The sequence below is a fragment of the Cantharellus anzutake genome (genome assembly GCF_015039405.1).
Source record: "Cantharellus anzutake strain C23 chromosome Unknown EI90scaffold_8, whole genome shotgun sequence".
Classification (NCBI taxonomy): Eukaryota; Fungi; Basidiomycota; class Agaricomycetes; order Cantharellales; family Hydnaceae; genus Cantharellus; species Cantharellus anzutake.
In genome coordinates, this window is record NW_024066958.1 from 830,168 (window position 1) to 844,325 (window position 14,158).

Sequence of the window (14,158 nt, forward strand, 5' to 3'; positions counted from 1 at the left end):
GAATGAGACCAAGAAGAATCGGGAAAAATCAGAACAGCAGAAAATAACAATGCTACAAGGCTTCCCCTCACTTTCCTATTCAATTTTCAGACTTTCCCATCAATTCAGTTCTTGGGTCTCCAAAAGTATTTTCCATTAGCTGCTCCTGGACCCTCCCAGGAGCTTCCAGGAGTATCCAGGAGTATCCAGTAGCAGCTGGGAGTGAGACCAAGAACAATCAGGAAAAATTAGAACAGCAGAAAAATAACAATGCTACAAGGCTTCCCCTCACTTCCCTATTCAATTTTCAGACTTTCCCATCAATTCAGTTCTCATTATTTCTCGGGTCTCCGAAAGTATTTTCCATTTTTCTCCATCATTTCTTCCTCGATTTTGCAAATAATTATATATCCTGAAAGCACTTCAAAGGCACTACAGTTCCTGAATTTTTTTGATTTTTTCCCTAATTATTTTTTTCAACTTTTTAGAAGTCCCTATTTTTCAAATTTTCCTCATTTCCCTCTATATCCCCCCCTCATTCCCCCCCTCATTCCCCCCTCATTCCCCCCCTCATTCCCCCCCTCATTCTCCCCCATTTCCCCCTCCCCCATATTCTGCCAGCCCGAAAGTGATTAAGTTGCCAGATTAATCATACATATATCAGGCCATAAATTTTGATTGTGTATTGGTGAGTCTCAGTGTCCTTGATATATAGTATAGTGTTTGATCTAAATGTTAAGCAGTGTCTTGTTGTGTTAGTCTTGTGGTAGGAGGTATTCATGGGGGATCTTCCCTCTTTTTTTCCTTTTCATTTTCAAATGCTCCAGGAGCTCCCAGAAGCTTCTCACCCCTATACACTTTGAAGCATTTAAATTGTATTTACTGGATATGTTTGTGCACAAAGCAATGCTCCAGGCCCTCCTGGGAGTGCCCTGGAGTACCTAGCCAACTCCGGAGGAAATGGGCTGTTCCTGGACCGGCCAATCTCCTCCTGATTCTCCCAGTGCTCTCGATACTCCGGAGCACTCAGGAGCATAACAATTTTTTGCTGATGCTAATTTCGGATCTAGCAGAGGGAAAGTCTCTTGGGGGAATTCAAGTCGATTTCGGACTGAGGTTACAAGTTACTAGGTACATTGTATATAAGGAGGGGTCCGGAATCAAAAGGAACAAGGGTAGGACGAAAGGAGACAAAGGGAGATGGAAAGAGGAACAACACTGAGGGTCAAGTGTTTGACTCAATGGTGTTTCCCAAAGGAGGAATGTGTCATATCCATCCCCGGCCATCGACTCCCGGGCTCTCCGACCCCCCCGTCCTCACTCCGCTCCCCCCTCACCAACCTCAGAGCCCCCGTATTCCGCAAACCTCCCGGTGCCCCTCGATGACCACCACCCCCTCATTTCAATTTATTACCTACGCCTCCCTAAGTACGGAGCCCCGAAGACTTCCGGACAGCTCCGACGTCCGCTAGCGCACTCCCGCCTCCGCTGGGCAATACACTCGCCTGCCCTGCAGAGTCCACCTTCGGGCTTATCCCTCCTTTCCGTTTCTGGGTTAACGCCTGCCTTTCCGCTAACCCCGCGAACCGACTCGTCGGTAATATTCAGTCGGCTAATGTCTTAACCCCGTTAGCTCCGCTCCGTCTGGCTCCGCCAATTGCGGAACCGCCTCCGCTGTAACCATATATATACACTACTTGTACATAGGTTACGCCCCAGCAAATAAATCAACTAGAGTTACCCCCACTAGGTTCTAAGTGCCAGTCAGTAAGTTAGGGCATGGACGTGTCACTAGGCACAGCGCTCCTGGCAGAAGTCGCTGAGGCCAAAGCCCTCCGTTACGGAGACATTCCTTCGTCTTAAAATCTGGTCTCTGACAGAATGAAGGGCCAAGGCCCAAGGAGGAAGGAAGGAGGATGGGAGTCGGGAATGGCTAGCTGACTGAATAGAAGGAAGCAGCAGCCCAAATAGGAATGAGGGAGAATAGCGGAATTGAAATGGACAATGCAATAGTTGCAAGGTCCGGGGTAAGTCCGGAAAGTCCGAACTCGGAAGTTAAACTCCGGAATATTGGCAAACATAATCAAATGGAATGAGCTAACCAATACAATGGGTATAAGCGGAGGTGGGGTCAAAGTCCGAGGTCGGAGCTAAGACCGGAGGTTCCGGAGACGGAGACGCGAATGGGATTCCAGAGCGGAGGTCCGGAGTCGGGAGCATAGGTTTTGCGTACTCGTCTGGAAGGTGTCGAGGTTGGGGTCGGACCCGGAATGTTCCGGAGTTGGACCGAAGGTGGTGTCTGAGCCGGAGGTGGGATAACCTCTTGGGAGTCGGCAAGGAGAAAGTGACGGAAGGGAAGTAGGGCTCCAGAAGTCAGGTTCGGAGTTCCGGGAGCCCGGAGCAGAGGTTGGGATTGTATGGATATGACATACAGCCTGCACGCGAACCCACGGGAAAAATCACGTGGGTCAAGGCGAGCAACTTGCCTTAACCCATGTGACACCTTTTCTGCATCGCGGGAACATGCTCAGCTCCTACCCTTAGTCACGTTACAAACTGTACAGTACATTTCCCTTTTATAGTAGCCAAGTGGGGAATAGGGAAACTTACCCTTCTTCTCAACTCAATCCCTGCTTAGTGAGTTTGAGGAGCTTGGGGTAGGATCCAGCAGGACAAGCAACACAGGCCTAGCAGGTGGTTAGACCTGAGATGCTCAGCGAGTGGAGATGGGCAGTGGGCAGCCAGGGCAGTTAGGCCCTAGTTACTCAATTGAACAAGAATAATTGGGTGGAGGTAGTTAGACCCCAACCCATTAGAACAGGGATGGAACAAGAATAGAAGGTGACAAAGGTGGTCAGACCTTCAATGCTCTCAAGGAAGTTAAGTTAGGCAGCCAAGGTTGTTAGACCTTTTCTGCTCATTGTACAAGAAACACCCCATCCCACTCATCGAATGTGAGAAGGGGTTACCAAGCTGAGGGGACATCAGTCCTTCTTGGCTTTGCCCTTTCGGGTGGGTATGGACCCACTAGCCTGGGGCCCTCTAGATGGGCATGCCACTGCATTCTCAGCAGAGGGGGCCTGCATCCATTGGGCTGCCAGGAAACATCTCGGCCTTGGGGCCTCTTCCACAACACCATCATCCACCAGCATTCCCTCAGTGTGGGGAACGGGTTATGGGGGAGGGTGGGTTCTATTACCTGCGACTATGGCAGCAGTGGATTATCCACTGTTGTGTAGTGAGGAGGCAGAACCTGGGGGGGGCCCGAAATGGCAGAAGTAGGTTCACTTATGTGCAACCTGGAAAGGCTGTATGCAGTGGCGCTAGTCACCTTCATCATTTGAGCTGCTTCTGAGCAGTAATGTTTCCAAAGGCAGCAAAGAAGGTACTTCTTCCCTGCCTCAATAGTGTTTTCAAAGTTTTGGGGATGATCCCCAAAACATCCACCAAGTTCAGTGGTGGACACGTTTTGTCTGTTCATGAACTTCATGTCAAAAAACTGACCATGGAGTTGGCAAGCCTCCAGTGAGGCACTGTTGAACCTGTCCCTCATTTCATGGTTGAGCCATTTCAAGTCCACCATGAACTTGAACCCTTCAATCGAGTTCAAGAATGGGTGAACCCAGTCGTTCCACTGCTTTTGGCAGTGGTTCTGACTCTCTGTTACCAGCCAGTTTTGGCCACTAATGGTGACACCAAAATGGAAGTCACCCTGGAAGAACGTTCCTGGGATGAGGACATTCCTCCAGGTCCCAGCAGGAGGGAAGCAATTCACCTCAGCAAACCAGGAGTATCCCTCTGGGATTAATGAAGGAACAGGTGTCCTGCTGGTTTGTGGGGAAAGTGTTGAAGTGGCATTCTGATGCCCTTGTGTCAGGGCACACCCGCCTGACCCGGCCCCACCTAACCCGGTGCCCCACCATCCGCTCCTCCCGACCTCCCCCTCTTTTCCCTTCCCTTTCTTCTTCCCCTTCTTTTCTATTCTCTCTCCTCTTTATTCCTTTCTTATCACACGGACGACTTCCTTTGTATCAATGTACCATTGACCCGGCTGCAGTGTAACGCGCCCGAACCCGGACACACCGGACGACCCCCCGCATACCGGATGCTCCTAGGACCTCTTACGGAGGTACCCGGACGGAGGTGGCTGTGTGCTTGGATGACGTGGCGCTTCCCACGTGGCCTTCAACCATGTATATAAACACAGCCTAAGTGGGAACTGAGAAGCAACCTTCTTCTCACATTTCCCACTTTAGGCAAGTAGCTTACACTTCCCCTGATAATAACAATAACACATTTCCCACTTTAGTCTCAGTGGCCAGGGACCCTTGTCTGCTTCGGGCCCATTGTTACGCGCGCCCGCGTCATACCTACCGGACCCTCAGCCTCGGGCGATACACCTGGGCGCTCTCGACCCCGGGTCGGTCCCTGACACCTTGTTGTTACGGTTATTGTTCCCTTTTATGGGAAGTTTCGTTGTCCTAACACTTTAGCCTTTGTTCATTTGCGCCACACAGAAATGTATATAAGTACGATGTGTAGAGCTGGATGATAACATCCAATGGCACTGTGATATCGTGCTCAGAGGATCGGGCTGCAATGCCGCGATTATAACAGTAAGTGCTGCTAAAGTGCCAAAAGAAGATGAGGGCCCTTGAGGCCTGGGAGGGGGGGATGGGAGCTGCATGGTGACCATAATGGCCATCCATGAGGCTGGTCAAAGGAACTTTCATCCATTTTGGGATGGGAGGTCATGCAGCATGGTTATGTGCCTCCACGTGACGCAGTCATAGGGACCACTGGTGCCCTATGCTGACTGTGTTGGCACAGAGCAGGGGGCATACCTACCGTTGGCCCCAACATATGGGGTATCTTACAAGGGTGAGAGCCCTCAAGGGCACTGACTTCTCTTTCTAAGCGATTGATTTCTTTCTTGAGGTCATCACATTTGTCTTGGAGCCAAGATTGGTGACGAGAAGAATTTCTCAACTCGAGATTGAGATGAACATTCTTGATCTTGAGCCCATGGAAATTTTCCTGAAGCTCCTTATTCTTGTCTTGGAGGCTATTAGCCTCAGAGTGAGATTGTTATGGAAATGGGCTTAGATTCTTATAGACCATTGTGAGGTCTCTGGGTAGCTCAGCACACAGGGCCGTAAGTGATACAAGTGTGTGTATTTTATGGTAGTGTGTAAGCAGTTACCCGGAGGTTCCCACTTACCCACGTGACTATATGTATCTAATTACATGTGGCTCGGGGTTCGGGGCTATTGCCCTGACATTCTCCCCCCTTGCGTTTCATTTGCGATGCATACAAGGTTGATGGTGTTTTGTTGTCACCACTTTAAAGTGGGCGATTTTTGTACATGTCGGTGAAGGAGAGAGAAAGGGTTTAGGGAATAAGTGAGTGTGGGCCGTTACTTTGAAGTGAACAGCGATACATGGGTATCGCAGGGAGAAAGTAGTGGAGTTTGTCGAAAGTGAATTTCGGCCCAAAGGTTGTATGTCTTTGGTGTTCCTCACTTGTTCCGTGAGGGTTCATGTGTAAGTGGTGTTTACACACAAGCGGTGGTGGATGTGGGGCTTTTGACGGAGTAGAGATTTCCACAATTGTTACTTGCAGTTCCTCACATACAGTATTGTGTGCGGGGCCTCGAGTTGGGGGAAGGTGTTTTCACAGGTGCCTCGATGGCATATTACCCTTTCCCTTTCCTCAAGGGTGGAGTCATTGCCCCGGAGGAGGGTTTTCCTCCGGGTTGTTCATCTGGACATCCGATTGCTGCGTCGGATGCGATAACGTAGCCTGGGCTACATTGTTGGGCTGTGGGCTTGACGAAGTGGGCGCTGTAGGAGAAATAACGGTCACACTATGGAAACCCATTATGGAAATATGCCAGATAAATCACAAAACCTCATACGACAAGTAGATATAAGAAAACAGAAGGACACGAATTTTTACGAATTATTATGACTATACGCGATAAATCGAAAGAAAGAAAAATAGCAAAAATACTTCAAGCTTACCATCAACGAGACGGAATTCCCAGGGGAATTTATAGCAAATATTAAAACAAGAATTAGGACAATCGACCAAGATTTGACTATAAAAACAATCAGAGAACCTCCGCGGAAACTACTTTCCCACATCTGCACACGTAGCCAAGGATGGAAGTACCATGGAACAAGGATTCCTCAGGAACTAATGCAAAATTCAAAGTCGTGTTTATAATAGGAAATGTAGATGTCCCCCAAACGGACCCAATGAGAGTAATTACAGGGGAAACTACCCATAAACGACGGAGATATGACTAAAACTCCTGCAAAACGAGGACAATATCTAAAAAGGCAAGCGCGAAAATTAACCAGTAACGACCGAGACAAGCTTGATAGGCCATTAGAAAGAAAGGGATCTAATCTTAATCCTCCCAAATTTTCATAATAAAAGGATCATGCGTTAATGAGATATCCAATAACGGGAATAGCGACATCAAAAGTCCGAGCTCAGGGAAAAGACAATGTTTGCATAGGATCCATAATTAAAACATACAACGAAATTTACACGGAAATTATTAAAAATGGGGAACTATAGTTATGCAAATTTTCAGCCCAAACGGTCCAGCCATTGTGAAGTTATACCCATGACGGGAATATAGAAATCCGCATCATTGTCAGGGCACACCCGCCTGACCCGGGTCCACCCGGACCCACCCGGCCACACCACACCCGCTCCCCGCTGTCTATCCCCCTCCCCCCTCCTTCCTCCCTCTCCTCCCCTTTCTTTTCCCTCTTCTTTCCCCCTTCTTTATTTCATTCTTCTCATCTTCCTCTCCCTGTTTATTTCTTTCTATCTACACGGACCACCTTCCTTTGTATCGATGTACTATTGACCCGTCCGGCCCACACACCCCGGACAGCTTCCCGCTGTGCCCAGCACGCTGTTGTGGGGACAAGTCCGTGCAGGTCAAACCAACCCTTATCACGCATTTCACCCCCTACTGCATCAGGGACTAGGATTGGTGGGTCGTGGTAATAGTAGGAGTTGTAGATACTGTGGAGGTGGTTCTGACGAGTCCAAGATCGTCGGATTTGGCGGAGTGGTTGAGGAGATTTGACCTTTTCTTTATTTTCCTTTTCATTCATTCACGCATGTGACTTTCCTTTTATATTTGTATCGGACTCTTCCATGACAACTGTACAGACAGACAGTTAGAGGTTATAGACAGAGTATCAGCACCATACTCGCAGGACCCACATCTACCCTAGAGATAAAGAGATACCTACCCCCCCTAGACCTGAGCCACAAGTCTAGATTGATAGACCCGTTACAACGCATGCATGCAGCGGATGCTCTCGGGATCCCCCATGGGGGCACCCGGATGCCTGCGGCTGCCTCCAAGGATGACGTGGCACCCGTCATGTGACTCAAGCCGCATGTACATAAATGTACCTGAAGTGGGAACCGAAGAAGTAACCTTCTTCTCACATTCTCCACTTCAGTCTGAGTGGCCAGGGACCACTGTCCCGGATCGGGCCCGCCAGTACGCACGCCCGCTCCACACCCCGCGACGGCCTCAGTGCCGGACATTACCCCCGGGCCCTCTCGACCCCAGACGCATCCCTGACAATCATGTGTAATGACACGTGAGGGTGGCAATGCGCAGGGAACCGGCCGTCAGAACCGAGATCCACACTTCGGCAGATCGCGAAGACCAATTTCCATCCAAATAAGGAAGAGCCCAGTCAAAACAAAGCATGGAAAGTGCAAAACAACCTTAGATCATGAGGGAAAAATCTGAAATAAATCACAGAAGCCCATATGAAAGAAATAAAAACCCGTGCATATCATAAATCCTGAACAATTAAACGGAAACGGTGCCCGCATACGAACGACTATGGGAATGACACACGTGATTACCGAATGTGCGCGCGAACTTTTGCTAACTCAACGAATACCAGGAAATAGGACACAACCTTAGTACCATTGGAAAGGTGGGAATAAATGAAAATTTATGATACCAAGAACGTGAGAAAACATCCAGAAATGAATGAGATATAGGGACATGGAGTTAGAAACCTGAAAACGCGCGGGAAAACAGCTTCAAGAGGTCCAGAGTCCTAAATAAAATACATAAAAATATGATATCTTCAAGGACGACCTACTATAACAACGAACAATACATATGGAGGATTAGGATGTGATAATACAAAGGGGAATCAGGGAATATGAACGAAATTCACGAAAACCACTAAACTACGACGGACCATGGCGGGAATTTTAGGGAACGATATTCTAATGAGGTGGAGAGCTATAACACATTTGTTTGAGTAATTCTTGACTACTAGCAACTTTTTCTTTCAGTTTTAAACCTGAATAATTCACTCATTTACCATTTCAGTCTCATTTTAACTAAATGTCACTAAATAAAAATGGAATAAATCAGCTGAAGGTCTCAGCACAGCCGTACGCATAGTAATGAGAAGTTTGAATTCAGAATCATCGAGTCATAGCAAATTTAATGGTATATATAGGGAATTTGAAATAGGTAACTGTGGCAAATGCAGCGCAGCCAAGTTCTAATTAACCATTAAAATAGCTTAGGTGAGGGAGGACAATAAGGATTCTAGGCGCAGTCTGACCGCAGTAGAACCGCAGTTCAGCGCAGCAAAAGCGCAGTAGAACTATAGCGTGAAAATTTCATTTTTTATTCAGTTTGAGAAAAATACACTGTAAATAAATCCTGTAAATAGAAGGTAGAGCGTGAAAAAGGAAGGCGACCCAAGGAGTATAAAAGGGAGACCCTTTCTGCGACTTTTCGCCCCCCTGAGAGAAGTAAGAAAATAGAGTATTATTTTTCTCAAGCATTTCTGGTTGTCACTCCAGTGCGAAAAAGTGATATACAGTTAAGATTGCCACTGTAGTAAAAGGCAGCAATTAAGGAGAGAAATATTAAGTAGATATTTCAACAGGAGAGCTGGTTAACACTCCAGATTTCAAAGTGTAAACACAAAACAGTTATCTTGCTACTGTTAAAACAAGCAATAAAATAAGACAAAAATAAAACAAACCCAAGGGACACTCCAGACACAATCCAAATTCATTAACTGAATAGAATCTTTGAAACTTCACCAAGTAGAAGATTAAATTCAAGTTTAAATCCAAATTAAACAACGCTACACAGGATTACACCTAGACAAATTAATAAATTTCAATAAAGAAACAGCTCTGCAGGGCTCGGTTTATCTGTAAGTCAATTCGCAGGAACTTTAAAACTAACGCATAAAAATAGAATTAGCCAAAACACTCGGATTGGTACTATATTTACAATAAATAACACTAGTACACTTCCCCATCCAAACTAAAGAACCAGGGAACAGCTTGGTGGTGGTCTTGTTTGAACCTCCCAACTGACCTTCCTTCGTTCTCTCCTTCAGCGCTCCCTGGGTGGGAGCGGGTTGTTGTGTTCCTGAGCTACTTGGCTCAGGTGTGGAGTACGGTAGGTCTACCGTTCTTCCCGTGGGGAAGGGTGGTCGTTGGGCTGGTTGTCCAGCGCGGAGACTTGCATCTCTTTCCCGGTATTTGGAAGCTTTCGCTTCCCGCTCCGCAGTTCTTGTGGCACGTTCCTCAGGAGTCCTGAGTGGTTTGAACTGGGACTTTAGATAGGCAGCTTTGCCTAGACTTTCCCAGGAGATTTTTCCCTTGTTCTCCAGGGAATTATACTCCTCCGCGAGTCTTGCAATACTCAGGAGTCCCAAGAAGTATTTCTCGGTTTCCTTCGCTTTTTCGCGAAGGGTTCTGTGTACCTTGCCGCTTTTGAAGGTGGCTTCGGCCTGTTCGTACCAGTGTACAAATTCTTTCCCACTCATGCTTGTCCACCAAGCATATGCGGCGTCGTGCGCCGCTTCTGACCCCGCTATTCTCCTCATGGGGAAGTTGGGGTTGATTGTTACGTCGACTAGAGCTTCGACTTTGCCGAACTCGTTGAGTTCGGTGGTCTCATATAGCATGTGGACACTTCCCTGCAGGGTAGCTTGCCCATAGGGTGCTGAGGTACTCAGCGGCCCGCCGCCTCTGGCAGTGGTCCCCATTTTAGGGTCTGCCGTCGGTTGCCTACCGCTCTCCCTCTTCCCCTCGACATGGGTTTGCCCTTCTGAGGGCAGGCCCTTATGCAACCCGGACAGGGTCGCCTGCCCACAGGGTGGCAGGATAGTCGGTGCCCCACCCCTTGGTGCGCTAGTCCCCATGTGGGGTCATGCCTCATGAGGCCCGGAACCGTATCCCCTCCCCCTGACCTGGGAGGCCCCCGTCATAATGGGTTTGGCAGCGAGGTCTGCCAGTGCGTGTGCCTCTCTGAGCTCGTGTTTCAGTAATTTGATCTCCCTTTTTTGGAGATCGACCTCTCTCTCTGTGTCTTTCAGAGAGTCGAAGATGCCCTCAGCATCTCTTCATGCTCTGTTGTATTCATGCCTCCAGTGGGTGCAATGGTTGCAGGCGTCTTCTGATGCCCTCAAGTTATCAGACCGTGCCCGTTTGGACGGTCTGGACGAGGAGCCGCTGTCGCTCCCTTGTCTCCCTCCTATGAGGGACTTCATCTCTTTCAGCTCCTCGTGGAGCTGACCTGTCTGAGCAGCTACCGCTGATGTGATGGCTGATTCCCAGCCTGCATTTGGCTGGGGTGTTGTTGGACCTGGGCCGAATTGGCCAATCCAGGGGTTGATCTGGCCAGGGAAGTTCCCTGGGGAGTATGCCTGGGGCTGCAGCAGCAAATGCTGCCCCTGGAATGGCGCTTGTTGCGCCATCGGTGCAGTTTGCACCATGTATGGTTGGAAGCCCCTCTGAGGAGGCTGGGGGTATGCGGTGCCTGTTAGCAACGCAGATGGTTGTTGGTTCGCAGCACTCATTTGTGCTGCATGCATTGTGTAGTCCATGGCGCTTATCTGCACCTGGTGTTGTTGTATTTCGATGTCCGGTGGCTTGTTTGGATCGAACCGAGGGTTGCCTCCCCCAGAGAACGACATTTCGTCGTTATGTTTCTTGTGGTGGTGGGAGGGGTTTTCGTTCTTGCATGCGTGGGATTCACCGCAGTTGTGTGTGCTTTTGCATGTGAGCCTGTGGTTCATGTGGTCTAGGCAAGTTACTCGCCTGGCCCATGTGATCTCTAGTACATGTGGCTGTCCGGGCGAGTGACTCGCCCAGAACTTTCCCACGCTCTTGGCTGTGGGCCATCGTCCCTCGGCTTTACTTCCTCCGCCTCTGTTTTTGGGGGCGTAGTGATGCCGAGAGTTCCCTGTCTTCTTTGATAGGGAGTTTTTCTGGTTCCCTTACATTTTGTAAAGTGAGGTACTCGTCCAGGTGGACGAGGTCGTTGCAATTTTCTAGGGGTTCCCATGTGGTGTCCCCTAGTTCCCATTTGACCTTAAACCAGAGTTCGTTGTGAACCCACACGTGGTTTAAGATTTCGCAAACTACTGCTTCGTGATCGGGGTCTTCGCCAAAATCGTAGAATATGTTTACTTCACTATTTGGGAAGATTTCTTGGTCATTCGGCTCGTGAGGTGCGAGCCGGGATATGTGGAATCTTGGGTGGATTCCATGTTGTTCAAGTTGTGGTGGCAACTTGAGGATGTAGTTTGACGTCTCTGGAAATGTTTCCAGAATTTCGTAAGGCCCTATGCATAGTTTTCCTGCCCTTCCTTTGGGTAGGTTCAGCTTATCCGTGGATAAGTATGCAAGCTCACCTTTTCTCAAAGGTGGGTCCAGGCGTCTTTTCTTATTCGCCTGGATTGTTTGAGCAGCGCGAATGTGTATTATCGCATTGTGTGCTGCCATGAGGTTTTCCTTCGCTTTTTGGGTGAAGTCGTTTACTCCCAGGTAGTCCGAGAGTGGTGCTGTTAGGCACATCTTTGGCATATGGCCATAGATTAATTCGAACAGGGAAAATCCTGTCGATGTGTTCGAGCTTGCATTGATTGTGAATTCCGCCATCAACAGTTTCGCTGCCCAGTCATGTTGATCTGGTCTAACCATTGCACATAGTATTTGTACTACTTTTTGTATCATTCTTTCCGCTTGGCCGTCGCCTTGCGGGTGGAATGCAGTTGTGAATTTCAACTGCACACTGAGTATTCGGTGTAGTTTGCGCCAAAATTTTGACGTGAATTTCGAGTCTCGATCTGATATGATCGAGTGTGGTAGACTGTGGAGTCTTACAACTTCACGAAGAAATACAAATGCTAGTTCTAGTGCGTTCATTGTTGTCTTTATTGGAATTAGGTGAACGTTGGACGTCAACCTACAAATGATTACCCAGAGGTAATCATATCCCAAGCTTGTTGGGAATGGACCTGTGAAGTCCATAGCTATTGACGACCATGGTGTCTCCAGGGTTGGGAGTGGGTGAAGCAGTCCGGGATTTCTCCTGGTGCTTTTCTTTGTTGTTTGACAAGTTCCACAAGACCTGCAGAACTTGTGGGTATCCTTTCTCATTGACTTCCACCAGAAGTGTCGACGGAGGGTTTCCACTGTTTTCTTGGATCCTAAGTGTCCAAGTGTTTTGTGGATGTTTTCGAGGATTATTCCTCAAATGGACTTCCTTTCGTAGTTCCCTTTCGGGACTACTATTTGGGTTGTTCCTCCTTCTCCAAGTCGGGTTATCAGCCCATCTTTTATGGAGAAGTTTTTGAAGTTCCCCGGGCTCTCTAGGATTTCCCGGTGGATCTGGCTTTGCGAGTATCCACATTTTATTGCCTCAATGAGGTCTTTCTCTTCGAATTGTTTTCGAAGGTTCTCTTCTGGAATTATGATTTCTTCCAGATTTTGGGCGCTCCCCCCTAGAGCTTCCTCTAGGGTATTTCTCGCACGTATCGCTGCAAGTCTCTTTCTCTCTGAGTTTTTACTCAGGGTACTGCTTAGTAGCGGTTCTTCGTATTCCTCGATTCTGTCGGGGATAGTATCTTCTGCATTTTTGTCCAGATGGATGTCCACTGACACATAGTCGTCGAAATGCAGATCCTTGTCCGTTGATGAGTCGTAGTACCGTGAGAGTGCATCTGCCACTTTGTTCTTGTGGCCTTCCACGTATTCTATTTCGCAATTGAAGCTTGCGAAGAAGGCTTGCCATCTCAGGTGTCTACCTGAGTTGTGGTTTTTCGCTTTGAAATATTCCAAAGCTTTGTGGTCCGTGATTACTGTGAATTCACGGCCTCCCATGAGATTGTCTTGCCATCTCATGAGTGCTTCGAGGACACCCAGTGCCTCGAGCTTGTAGGCAAAGTACCTATGTTGTGTGTTGGTGAACTTTTTGGACATGAATGCGGCCGGGCGGCAAGTCTGCCACTTTTTGCCTTGTCCAATTAGTGCGCCCATGCCCACTGGGCATGCGTCTGTTATGACCCAGACGTGGAGTTTGGTCCTCTCTTCTTCTGAGAGGCTTTCCGGTGGATTCCACTGGACAGGCTTCAGGATCGGAGCCCTGCATGCTAGACATTTGATCTCGTCGAAGCATTTCTGGTGGAGTGGTGTCCACCTGAATGTCTGCTTGTTTGAGCAGATTGTTTGCAGTGGTCCTGTGTAGCCACTGACGTTTGGCATGAATATCGATAGATATTCTACCATTCCCAGGAATCTTAGGACCCCTGTGTGGTCTACTGGCTCTCGCCAGTTGCGGATTTTTTCCATTTTATCCGCTTGAGCGTGGATGCCTTGTTTGTCCACATGGCTTCCTAGAACATCTAGGATTGGGGCAAATGGCTGGAATTTTTTCCGGCTTATGTAGAATTTTGCCCCCTTTAGGCAAGTGAACAACCACAATAATGCTTTATTGTGGTTCTCCACTGAGCTTGTGCTGGTGAATATATCGTCGAACCAGATGTGTAGGTGTCTGCCTACTTCTCCTCGTAGTTCCCAGGTCAGTGCGCGCTGGAAGGTGCAGGGAGCGTTGCAGTCTCCTTGCTGCATCGTGTTCGAGTTGTACGTCCCATGGGGCGTAGAGAATGTTGTCCTATGGACGTCGTCTGGATCCATGTGTATTTGTTCGTACACGTCCGACATATCAATCTTGGATCGGTATGTTGCTCTGGCGACTGATTCTTGGATCAGTCGCATGTCTGGCATTGGTGTGACGTCGAGGATCGTGTTTGAGTTATGATTCCTTGCGTCTATTACCATGTGCAAAGATCCATC